General features: G+C 41.3%; 4 non-coding genes across 4 annotated transcripts; all 4 read left to right on the top strand.

The window, feature by feature from the left end:
* Positions 1-359: 359 nt before the first annotated feature.
* trnay-gua (transfer RNA tyrosine (anticodon GUA)) lies at positions 360-447 on the top strand. Its single transcript is given in 2 exon segments — positions 360-396; positions 412-447. It is a non-coding gene; the product is annotated as a tRNA-Tyr (tRNA).
* A 3498-nt stretch (positions 448-3945) lies between these two features.
* On the top strand, positions 3946-4028 carry trnal-uaa (transfer RNA leucine (anticodon UAA)). The gene has a single exon. It is a non-coding gene; the product is annotated as a tRNA-Leu (tRNA).
* A 2442-nt stretch (positions 4029-6470) lies between these two features.
* On the top strand, positions 6471-6542 carry trnal-caa (transfer RNA leucine (anticodon CAA)). Its single transcript has one exon. It is a non-coding gene; the product is annotated as a tRNA-Leu (tRNA).
* Positions 6543-9638: 3096 nt separating this feature from the next.
* On the top strand, positions 9639-9710 carry trnaw-cca (transfer RNA tryptophan (anticodon CCA)). The gene has a single exon. It is a non-coding gene; the product is annotated as a tRNA-Trp (tRNA).
* Positions 9711-12606: the final 2896 nt, after the last annotated feature.

Raw genomic sequence — 12606 nt, 5'->3', positions numbered from 1 at the left:
GCTGTAGCCAGGGCCTGTACCTCCACTGCCGAATCGAGGACCAACCCTGCCTGGCCCTGCTCGACACCGGTTCATCGGTAACCCTACTCCGGCCTGGCGTCCTCCCCGACACCGAGGGCACCAACCCCCCAGGATGGGAGGCCTCCGGCCTGCAGCTGAAGACCGTGATGGGACAGCTTGCTGCAGTCCAGGGGAAACAGGTGCTTGCCTTCCGTCTGGGTACAGTGACGGTGCGCCACCCCTGCTACGATTGATCAACGATTGATGCCCCATCAAACATTTTGTAATATCCCCGGAAGTTCATACTTTAGAAACCTGATTCGTGGCTTAAATTCAAGGTAAACAGTATTCCCCACTTCCCTTCGATAGCTCAGTTGGTAGAGCGGAGGACTGTAGTGGAAATGGTGAGGCATCCTTAGGTTGCTGGTTTGACTCCAGCTCGAAGAAAGGTGCTTCTTGTGAACTTTAATCAAACAGTTAAAATAGCAAATCTTTTTCACTCAGACGTTGATCAAAAGGTCAATAAACCACGAAGCAGAGGCTCTTGTTCCGAATTAAACTCCCGTCTGAATGTCTTGTTTTGGCCAAAATCTGATCTTTGAATTAAGGGAGTACTCTGTCTGCTTTGTAATTCAAAAGTATATACAAATGTCACGTTTTTTTTTTGTAGATATAAAGGTGTTCTCTGTTTTCAAAGGAAAGGATATGTACTTAATTGGCTTTATGATTTGGTATTGATTTTGTATCGTTATATTATTAAGTTTGTGTTTTTTGTGTTTTTAACGTACAAAGGCAAACAAGGCACACATCTGTTTATACCAGCGGTGAATTGTACGTTTTTATTTACAAGCTACTGTGCACTTTTGGGAGTATAACAGGTTCGATATAAAGTGGCAAAAATATAAAAAGGGAAAATACCCCAGTCTGCGTGTAAAGCCCTCACTGTGACTGTTGTTTTATTGTTAAATTCGGCGTACTGTGCACGAAATGTTGCAGAAACACAATCTGATATTTTAATAATCATTATTTTAATAATTTGATAAGTATGAGGCCCCGGATCCAAATATTCAGTTCTGTTTTTTTTAAGTGATATCTTCCCTTCCTCTCGTGGAAATCACACGATGTGAGCAATTGTTTTTTGTTCTTTTTTTTTTCACGTTGTGATCCGAAGAGCCTCAGACGCCCAGTCTGACAGTAACCAAACCAGAATGGATTCTGCTGGGAGCCGGACTGAGAGTACCATCTACAGCTGCTGGATGGTACTCTGCGTCCTGCTGCTCCAGCAATTATTTTGACGAAAGACAGATTACTTGTGCGCTTTTAACCTTCTCGCAGCTACAGGCGAGATATGAAGGCACGTGCTGGTACACCTTCTCTAACTTTCACAATCGCGATAAACTTTCTTTTTAAAAGACCTTTGAAAAACTAGATATAGATATAGATAAAGATAAAACTAGATAAAAAACATGAGCTTTTTTGGTTTTTACATTTATCGATTTTAAATCAAATTTGATCTTTTTACATTGTATTTTACATTGAAAAAAGCGTGCATACCTAATCCACCAACAGACAGAGCAATATTTTATGTTGCCTTCCGGAGCTTTCAGCGTGTGATGGATTTGTATGGGCGTCTGTATGATACCACTACAGCACTGGCGCAGGTGCAAAATCCACTTTTTGGACCGAATGGACCGAATGGACCGAAGCACAGGAGCCAATATAAGAGAAAACGACAGGTGTTTAAACAGAGTATGTCCCAATGTCTGCGACAACGCATTGTGATTTTGTATAAACGCAAATGGTTTATCATTTAAAAGCCAACATCATTCTTTTTATCCCTGGCGCTAATACCCTACCACACATGCGAGCTGTTGTGTGAAAGAAAATTCATATGTGCGTAGGAAGGCAGAATAAAATCCAGAACTGTATTGGTGATATAGATAAACAGGGCTCATGTTCACAATAAAACTTTATTGTATAAAACGTTAAAATTCGTAAATATTTGTTTTAGTCATGCAAAGTGTCTGTTAAACCATTCATGAAGGATTCTTAGACAGAAAAACACACCATTATATGAGAAAATATATTTACTATATGTGCATTTAACTTACTTTTTAACAATTTTAGTTTCAAGGTCAATGAAAATTGTTGCCCTGGTTTTTTGTCATAAATACACAAGCTTGTTATGTCTTGTGTCAGAAATAAACTGCATGAAATTTGCTAAAGCAACAAAACGTAAGTGCGACAAAGAAGACAAACATTTGCGTTCATAGTGCAATGTTTTCTCGAGCCTTTAAAATTACTTTAAACGCAATTTGTTTTTTCTCTGTAGCTCTAAGGCTTTGTCATTTAGGTGTGCTGTTTTTTTTTACATGTTGAAAAAAAGTCGCTAAATCATACGAAACATAAAAACTCCAATTGTAAACAATTGACCATTCATATTCCTGAATTTTAAACCTATGGAGTATTTATATCTTGTCTTTGTATTTGTGCATATTACAGAGCTCCTTTTCAAAAGCTGTCAGTATAGAATAGTGCTTAGGTTTCCTGTTTTTTTACCCAGGTGGTCCAGATAAGACTCTTGGTATAGGAGCGCGTCTGTGTTGCCTTCTGGATTTCAAATGAGCAGCTCAGTGCAGAAAAGAACCCTGTAGATCAGCATGTACATTTGCATGGACAGTAGATTTTTCAGAAAGTGTAATTGGATTACACGGGGCACGTGCCCCTGACGATGTTGTTGATACGTCATATGTGATCTTTTTTGTATTATATGTATTTTTGTTGTTCAAATAAAAAAATATAAAAAAAACTTTCAGGATGCTTGCTGCTGTAAAAATAAAATGACATCAAGGGCGCTGTACGCAGAGGTCTAAAACCTGCTCCACTTTATCCAAGAACTTTATCCAGAGGTGTTAAAGAAAGTTGATTTATTTTCCCGACTGCAATGTATGGTGAAGCATAAAATCTAGCTGCATAAATCTCTATTACGTGTCATTTATGAAGGCGTTTCAAATAGCAGCCAGTGAAGGATTAACGCTTTTGGTGCATGTATTATATTCTAAATACTCTTAAATAAGCTTAAATTCGCATGCTGTTATTTAGACATCGCAAACCAGTCTGACCTCATACAACATTCTGTGCCCGCTGAGTAGATCTTAAAGCAGCTACAGCCAGAGTAGCCGTAATGGCAACACAGTGCTTGGAGTTCAGCTTTTCTTATTTCTTCTGCGGAACCACTGGTATCGGAATATATTGATCCGCATAAGAAGCGCTTTCGGTTTCAGATAGTTTTTATTGAGTGCTGCTCTAAACTTTACATTTGCTTAGACTTTTTTTCTCCATATGAAAAAAGACATTTCCCTAATTACATTTAACTTTTTTTTCCCCTTATCATCAAGTAGAAATAAAACATATCATTCCATTTAAGAGCCACAGGCAGGATGGCTGGTGGTCCAAGGCGTTGCGTTCAGGTTGTAGTTTCCCGTAGAGATGTTTGTTCATATCCCACTTCTGACAAAGAAGTTAGAGTGGAAACGGTAACATCCTTAAGTAAAAAACATCTCCCATTTCATGTGCTTAATGTTAAGTGTCTTGGTGGTTGATGGCTCTTCTCTCTTGCAGGGTGATGGCAAAATTCTTGAGAGAGGGAGTCTCCTACGTAAGGCTGCTCTTCGTCAAGAGTGGAGACAACAGGAACAGACTTCAAACCGACATTAATTACTGAGAGCAGGCGAAAACGTCTTTTGAAATGAGGAAATGTCTGCTGACAGTAAACAGAGCTCACGCCGAGCTGCGGACAAGCGCTCCTCGTTAGTACAGTGCTGAGTACCCCTGCTTGTTGCGCGGGAGACCGGGGTACGTTTCTGTGACAGGGCGCTGGTTTAATTTTTTTTAATAGATGAATCATATTCAAATGTTAAACAACTGAGCAGCATATTGCTGTAGACCAGGATGGCCGAGTGGTTAAGGCGTTGGACTTAAGATCCAATGGACGAAAGTCCACGTGGGTTCGATCCCCACTCCTGGTAGTGTCGTACTAAGTTTGAAGTGACAGAACACTTTGATGATTTACACTCTATTTAAATATGAATTTACTAAATTTCAGTTCAGTTCTCTTCACTCCCACTCCCTGGCATAACTGAACTCTCACTATCGCATATTGAAGGCTTTACATCCATTAGCTGTGATGCAGCTCCCAATAAAGATGGAATCAAACAGTTTGTTCTGTCTCGCATGGTGATCCTCTTCTCGATCCAAATGAAATGTTTAATATGATGCCTCGAGAAAAAAAAGGAGTGAATTTCCGCCTGTAATGATTGATGCCCCCTCAAACATTTTGTAACATCCCCGGAAGTTTATACAGTAGAATCCTGGTTTGTGGCTTAAATTCAAGGTAAACAAGACTAAGGAAACGAGTTGGAAACTTGATGTCGAACTGGAATTTAATCACCCGGAATATTTCACTACATTGGGCAATATGTGCCAGAGAGGAGCACTTTAAATCCCTTCGATAGCTCAGTTGGTAGCGTGGCGGACTGTATTAAAAACAGTTAGGAATCCTCAAGTCGCTGTTTTCACTCCTGCTCGAAGGAAGGTGCTTTTGTAAACTTTAATCAAAGAGTTAAAATAGCGAATCTTTTTCGCTCAGACGTTGATCAAAAGCTCAATAAACGATGAAGCAGAGGCTCTTGTTCCGAATTCAGCTAACATCTAATTGTCTTGTTTTGGCCAAGATCTGATCTTTGAATTAAGGGACTACTCTGTCTGATTTGTAATTCAAAAGTATATACAAATGTCACTGTTTTCAAAGGATAGGTACTTAATTGGCTTTATGATTTGGTATTGATTTTGTATCGTTATATTATTAGGTTTGTGCTTTCTGTGTTTTTATCATATTGTGAACTTCTTTTTTAAACAAATACTTACAAAGGCAAACACAGCACACATCTGTTTATACCAGCGATGAATTGTACATTTTTATTAAGTACAATCTACTGTATTTTTAGAAAAAATGGCGTACTGTGCACGATATGTTGCAGAAACACAACCTGATATTTTCATAATTATTATTTTAATCATTTGACAAGTATGAGGTCCCGGATCCAAATCTTCAGTTCTGATTTTTTTTTTGTGATATCTTCTCTTCCTCTCGTGGAAATCACAAGATGTGAGCAAATGTTTTTTGTACTTTTTTTTTTTTTCACGTTGCGATCCAAAGAGCCTCAGACGCACAGTCTGACAGTAACCAAACCAGAATGGATTCTGCTGGGAGCCGGACTGAGCTCATTCTCACTCCCTGTGCTGAAAACAGAATTATCTCTTCCCCGAACATCGTCTACAGCTGCTAGATATTGCTCTGCGTCCTACTGCTCCAGCAATTCCTTTGACCAAAGACAGATCACTTGTGCGCTTTTAACCTTCTTGCAGCTACAGGCTCTTTGATGGTTCATGCTGATCATCCTGTGGATCCAAAAGAAAATTTTAAAACTCATACATTTTCGATTGTAATTTGCATCTAGCTACAACGTCCCTGGAAAAGAGATTGTATTAGTTGCGTGCAATCGGTATCTTTTACTTGATGTATGGTAGTAGAAATAGTTTGAATAATGTTTTCTAAAGAAGATTGTATTGCCAGGACTTGCCTTTAGCGCTCAGTAGCGATTTCGCTGTTGATATAGATGGAGAAGAAATGTCAGATGAATTGATGATCTAAGCTAAAATAGCCCTAACACGCCTCCTGTAACAGTGTTTGTATTCATAGTAAGTAATATTAGTTTTCAAACCCGAACGTTGCTTTTGCTTAAGTGTTATGTAACCATTAGCGGTTTCGGTAGCTTCTGAAGAGCGCACTTTTCCAAACTGAAGCCTATAAGAACATTATTGAAGATGCACCATGGCCCAGAATCGTGCATCGGGACAAGGATTAACATCAACTGAAAGTACTCCCAGATAAAAGATTTGACCGAAAAAATTGAAAGAGTAGGCAAGTTTTAAAACAACGCCATGACATCTCGATTTCCAATCTTTTTCCTGGTTCAGGCCATGTCCAATGACATGAGCAGTGGAGTCATACCGAGGTTGTGAGTTCAAGCCTCACCTGGAGCAGCCTGGTTTTCTGTCTTGACAGGTAAACAGTGTTTTGTGTTATTTGCTAAATGGAGAGAGGATTCTGTGTTAATGGTGCTCCTCCTGGGAGAGGTCAAGATGAGAAGTTCACGAGGCTGCTGGTAAATATCCTGTCCAGGAATATCGTGGCTGTAGGGGGTCAGATCTATAGATGTAGTAAACACATCAGTGGAGACGGTGTGTCTGCTCTCTGTGAGAGAGCCGGGCGGAAAGAATAATCTGTGGTCTGGGAAGAAGAGACCCTCGTTGGAAGAGCGGCGCTCCTCACAGGAGAGAATGAAAAAAAACTTTTCCAGGGACGCTGATTGTTCTCTTTGGGGGAATTAAAAGCACTTGAGGCAAGTGACCTCGTGGCGCAACGGTAGCGCGTCTGACTCAAGGTCAGACGGTTGTGTGTTCAAATCACGTCGAGGTCAGCTGATGAGTTTGCAGGTGCTGCTGGTGCCGAACCCGGAACTTACACCACGCAGTCGGGTTTTATCTGTACACCGCACGGGTAATCTGAACGAAGTAACAGCGCAGTACGGAACACCCAGTCAGGAGCTTATGCAGCGAAGCATCTTGAACACGGCAAGAGAAAAGGCACACTGCACATCCGCGAAACATCACGTCCGGCTTTAGAGACAGTAACATCAGAGAATGGAAGTTTCAGACCTCCTTTCTGTTACAGGTTCAAGCAAACCTGAAAGTCAGGCAGTGTTTGGTCTCTTTTGTATGAAAATGTGTCTGAAGCCTGTAATTATAATTTGCTCTTTTTTAATTGTGGTTGAAATCCTCTCCCATGTACCAAGACCTTACAGTATATTCATGTTTACTTAAATGACTAACGCTATTGGACATTAGTTGGTGTTTTTTTTGTAACGATTTGCTATTTCATGCAGGAAAGAAAGGAACCCAGACCCAACGTTTGCTTTCAGGTGCGGTTCATTTACATTACGGACATCTATTTCTGAGGAGCCTGATTTAAATCACACAACCCCGGTAGAAGTCGAATCGACAAACTAATAAACCGAAATCAGACGCCTTATCCATTAAACCACTAGCCCGTCACGTAAATGAATTGCACCATGGTGAGTTCAGCGCCGCTACTAGTAATACCCCACCCCCATCTTAAATTTCTACGTGAGAAACGTGTTTTCTACATTTTTATCAGTTTTTAAAAATCATCACTTTTAAGCAGACAAAGCCTTTATGTGTCGCTCTGAATTTCTAATTGATTTAGAATTCCAAGAAAAAAGCGTTTTGTTCCACAACGGCGTGAAATGCTCACGTCTTTCACTCTACTTCTCTCTTGTAGTAAAGCAGATCTTGCTAGGCGAGCATTTGCTCCGGTAAATTAGGTCACTTTTCATGTTAACTCACGTCTTCTAAACACAGCATTTCCTGGTGCATGTTTTCTCCATGAAAAAAAGTCATTTTCCCTTACATGATTTCTCGCTTTGTTTCATCAAAGAGTGCAGAAAGAAGAAAGAAAGGAAAAGTGTCGTAAATGAACTCTGCCGCCCTTGGGAGATGTCAAGCGCATTGGACATGAAAAGTGCCCAATAAAAGCCATTTCTCTTCGTTTCTCTTACAGTCGGGGCTCCTGTTGCGTGTAAAGGAGGCAGCTTGCTCAGCCAGCAGACTCAGTGCTTACTGAACGCAGATGGCTCAGAGCGGTGTGTCCAAGCGGCTGTAAAAGAGGAGAATTCTGCTGGCGCCGTAGCTCAGTTGCTTAAGTACCTGTCTCTTTAACTGGAGATCCTGGCTCCACATCCCGGCTGTGCCTTTCTTCCTGTCTTTTCGTGCAGAAAGTACCATTTTGGACAACCGCATAGGGCTTCATTTAGTTTAATGCATGAATGCATTTCCTTTCTGCAACAACTTGTTTTTCAAGAAATTCATACAGCTTGTGAAAAATGAAATTTAATTCTTGGCTATCAGAGCAGAAGGAATATTGCCGACTGGCAAGAAAATGCAAGCAATGTTTATTTTTTGACCGGAAAGGTGCGAATGGAGAGAAGCCTCTCTCGTCAGTCTCTGTGGCGCAATCGGCGAGCGCGTTCGGCTTTTAACTGAAAGGTTGGTGGTTTGAACCCACCCAGGGACGGTCTTCTTATTATTGTCAATGTGAACACTGGCTCCGCTAAAGCCGAAACCTTAACCCTCTTTATATTTGCCGGATATGCGAGGCTTTTGCCCGTGTCCAACAACAACACTTGAGACCGGGGAAGTCCAATAGTGACCAACACCGCAACTCCCCAGACAACCATATTCACCCATGGAAAAGTATCTTTGAAGGGCTGGCGGGAGATATCATTTATACTCCTGATGCGTCCTCTGCTAAAATAGTTTAGAAATACAACGCGGATTTGTTTGAGAATTTGACAAGCATTGTTACGTTAGCACTGTGAAGTTGGATGTTGATATTTTGATATATTTACCTTCATTTTAACATAAATGCTGTACAATCTATGCTGTACAATCAAACACAGGCATATTTTGAGTCTCGTGCTGATCGTCCTGTGGATCCAAAAGAAAATTTTAAAGCTGATACATTTTCGATTGTAATTTGCATCTAGCTACAACGTCCCTGGAAAAGAGAATTTATTAGTTGCGTGCAATCGGTATCTTTTACTTTACGTGTGGTCGTGGAAACAGTTTTAAAAATGTTTTCTAAAGAAGATTGTATTGCCAGGAGCTGCCTTTAGCGCTCAGTAGCGATTACGCTATTGATATAGATGGAGAAGAAATGTCAGATGAATTGATGATCTAAGCTAAAATAGCCCTAACACGCCTCCTGTAACAGTGTTTGTATTCATAGCAGGTAATATTAGTTTTCAAACCCGAACGTTGCTTTTGCTTAAGTGTTATGTAACCATTAGCGGTTTCGGTAGCTTCTGAAGAGCGCACTTTTCCAAACTGAAGCCTATAAGAACATTATTCAAGATGCACCATGGCCCAGAATCGTGCATCGGGACAAGGATTAACATCAACTGAAAGTACTCCCAGATAAAAGATTTGACCGAAAAAATTGATAGAGTAGGCAAGTTTTAAAACAACGCCATGACGTCTCGATTTCCAATCTCTTTCCTGGTTCAGGCCATGTCCAATGACATGAGCAGTGGAGTCATACCGAGGTTGTGAGTTCAAGCCTCACCTGGAGCAGCCTGGTTTTCTGTCTTGACAGGTAAACAGTGTTTTGTGTTATTTGCTTAATGGAGAGAGGATTCTGTGTTAATTGTGCTCCTCCTGGGAGAGATCAAGATGAGAAGTTCACGAGGCTGCTGGTAAATATCCTGTCCAGGAATATCGTGGCTTTAGGGGGTCAGATCTATAGATGTAGTAAACACGTCAGTGGAGACGGTGTGTCTGCTCTCTGTGAGAGAGCCGGGCGGAAAGAATAATCTGTGGTCTGGGAAGAAGAGACCCTCGTTGGAAGAGCGGCGCTCCTCACAGGAGAGAATGAAAAAAAAGTTTTCCAGGGACGCTGATTGTTCTCTTTGGGGGAATTAAAAGCACTTGAGGCAAGTGACCTCGTGGCGCAACGGTAGCGCGTCTGACTCCAGATCAGAAGGTTGCGTGTTCAAATCACGTCGAGGTCAGCTGATGAGTTTGCAGGTGCTGCTGGTGCCGAACCCGGAACTCACACCACGCAGATGGTTTTTATCTGTACACCGCATGGGTAATCTGAACGAAGTAACAGCGCAGTACGGAACACCCAGTCAGGAGCTTATGCAGCGAAGCATCTTGAACACGGCAAGAGAAAAGGCACACTGCACATCCGCGAAACATCACGTCCCGCTTTAGAGACAGTAACATCAGAGAATGGAAGTTTCAGACCTCCTTTCTGTTACAGGTTCAAGCAAACCTGAAAGTTAGGCAGTTTGGTCACTTTTGTATGAAAAAGTGTCTGAAGCCTGTAATTATAATTTGCTCTTTTTTAATTGTGGTTGAAATCCACTCCCATGTACCAAGACCTTACAGTATATTCATGTTTACTTAAATGACTAACGCTATTGGACATTAGTTGGTGTTTTTTTTGTAACGATTTGCTATTTCATGCAGGAAAGAAAGGAACCCAGACCCAACGTTTGCTTTCAGGTGCGGTTCATTTACATTACGGACATCTATTTCTGAGGAGCCTGATTTAAATCACACAATCCCGGTAGAAGTCGAATCGACAATCTAATAAACCGAAATCAGACGCCTTATCCATTAAACCACTAGCCCGTCACGTAAATGAATTGCACCATGGTGAGTTCAGCGCCGCTACTAGTAATACCCCACCCCCATCTTAAATTTCTACGTGAGAAACGTGTTTTCTACATTTTTATCAGTTTTTAAAAATCATCACTTTTAAGCAGACAAAGCCTTTATGTGTCGCTCTGAATTTCTAATTGATTTAGAATTCCAAGAAAAAAGCGTTTTGTTCCACAACGGCGTGAAATGCTCACGTCTTTCACTCTACTTCTCTCTTGTAGTAAAGCAGATCTTGCTAGGCGAGCATTTGCTCCGGTAAATTAGGTCACTTTTCATGTTAACTCACGTCTTCTAAACACAACATTTCCTGGTGCATGTTTTCTCCATGAAAAAAGTCATTTTCCCTTACATGATTTCTCGCTTTGTTTCATCAAAGAGTGCAGAAAGAAGAAAGAAAGGAAAAGTGTCGTAAATGAACTCTGCCGCCCTTGGGAGATGTCAAGCGCATTGGACATGAAAAGTGCCCAATAAAAGCCATTTCTCTTCGTTTCTCTTACAGTCGGGGCTCCTGTTGCGTGAATAGGAGGCAGCTTGCTCAGCCAGCAGACTCAGTGCTTACTGGGCTCAGAGCGGTGTGTCCATGCGGCTGTAAAAGAGGAGAATTTTGCTGGCGCCGTAGCTCAGTTGCTTAAGTACCTGTCTCTTTAACTGGAGATCCTGGCTCCACATCCCGGCTGTGCCTTTCTTCCTGTCTTTTCGTGCAGAAAGTACCATTTTGGACAACCGCATAGGGCTTGATTTAGTTTAATGCATGAATGCATTTCCTTTCTGCAACAACTTGTTTTTCAAGAAATTCATACAGCTTGTGAAAAATGAAATTTAATTCTTGGCTATCAGAGCAGAAGGAATATTGCCGACTGGCAAGAAAATGCAAGCAATGTTTATTTTTTGACCGGAAAGGTGCGAATGGAGAGAAGCCTCTTACGTCAGTTTCTGTGGCGCAATCGGCGAGCGCGTTCGGCTGTTAACTGAAAGGTTGGTGGTTCGAGCCCACCCAGGGACGGTCTTCTTATTATTGTCAATGTGATCACTGGCTCCGCTAAAGCCGAAACCTTAACCCTCTTTATATTTGCCGAAAATGCGAGTCTTTTGCCCGTGTCCAACAACAACACTTGAGACCGGGGAAGTCCAATAGTGACCAACACCGCAACTCCCCAGACAACCATATTCACCCATGGAAAAGTATCTTTGAAGGGCTGGCGGGAGATATCATTTATACTCCTGTTGCGTCCTCTGCTAAAATAGTTTAGAAATACAACGCGGATTTGTTTGAGAATTTAACAAGCATTGTTACGTTAGCACTGTGAAGTTGGATGTTGATATTTTGATATATTATCCTTCATTTTAACATAAATATAAACATAAATGCTGTACAATCTATGCTGATACATTTTCGATTGTAATTTGCATCTAGCTACAACGTCCCTGGAAAAGAGAATGTATTAGTTGCGTGCAATCGGTATCTTTTACTTTACGTGTGGTCGTGGAAACAGTTTTAAAAATGTTTTCTAAAGAAGATTGTATTGCCAGGACCTGCCTTTATAGCTCAGTAGCGATTACGCTGTTGATATAGATGGAGAAGAAATGTCAGATGAATTGATGATCTAAGCTAAAATAGCCCTAACACGCCTCCTGTAACAGTGTTTGTATTCATAGCAAGTAATATTAGTTTTCAAACCCGAACGTTGCTTTTGCTTAAGTGTTATGTAACCATTAGCGTTTTCGGTAGCTTCTGAAGAGCGCACTTTTCCAAACTGAAGCCTATAAGAACATTATTCAAGATGCACCATGGCCCAGAATCGTGCATAGGGACAAGGATTAACATCAACTGAAAGTACTCCCAGATAAAAGATTTGACCGAAAAAATTGAAAGAGTAGGCAAGTTTTAAAACAACGCCATGAAGTCTCGATTTCCAATCTCTTTCCTGGTTCAGGCCATGTCCAATGACATAAGCAGTGGAGTCATACCGAGGTTGTGAGTTCAAGCCACACCTGGAGCAGCCTGGTTTTCTGTCTTGACAGGTAAACAGTGTTTTGTGTTATTTGCTAAATGGAGAGTGGATTCTGTGTTAATTGTGCTCCTCCTGGGAGAGGTCAAGATGAGAAGTTCACGAGGCTGGTGGTAAATATCCTGTCCAGGAATATCGTGGCTGTAGGGGGTCAGATCTATAGATGTAGTAAACACATCAGTGGAGACGGTGTGCCTGCTCTCTGTGAGAGAGCCGGGCGGAAAGAATA

Source organism: Atractosteus spatula, unplaced genomic scaffold (assembly GCF_055471065.1).
Source record: "Atractosteus spatula isolate fAtrSpa1 unplaced genomic scaffold, fAtrSpa1.hap1 Scaffold_139, whole genome shotgun sequence".
Lineage (NCBI taxonomy): Eukaryota > Metazoa > Chordata > Actinopteri > Semionotiformes > Lepisosteidae > Atractosteus > Atractosteus spatula.
Note: the sequence above shows the minus strand (reverse complement) of the source record. Positions and strands in the feature narration are given on the sequence as shown.